A 424-nucleotide genomic window follows, 5' to 3' on the forward strand; every position below is an offset into this window, starting at 1 on the left:
CTGGGCGAGGGGAAGTTTTGGTTCTGGAATTCCCTCGCCTGGGCGGTAGAATCTCGCTTGGGCGAGCAAGCCTCGCCTGGGCGAGGAAGGGCCTCGCTTGGGCGAGAACGCCCAGGATTTTAATGAGCCCCTGGAACTCTCTCGCTTGGGCGAGATATGTCTCGCTTGAGCGAGGAGAGGCCTCGCTTGGGCAATAGTACCTTCGCCTGGGTGAGGAAGACTTCAGTTTATTTGAGATTTAAAGATGTATTGTCGCTTGGGCGACTAGTCCCTGCTTTGGCGAGTGACAGTGTGGAAAGATTGAAATAAGATGATGTTGTGAACAATGCAATGAACCCGGGTAGGGTGTATGGTGATATAAAAGTTGTGGAATGAGATCATGGCTTAGAGGAGAAACATGACTCCATAAAAGTGTGAAAGCATT

Source organism: Lupinus angustifolius, chromosome LG15, assembly GCF_001865875.1.
Source record: "Lupinus angustifolius cultivar Tanjil chromosome LG15, LupAngTanjil_v1.0, whole genome shotgun sequence".
Lineage (NCBI taxonomy): Eukaryota > Viridiplantae > Streptophyta > Magnoliopsida > Fabales > Fabaceae > Lupinus > Lupinus angustifolius.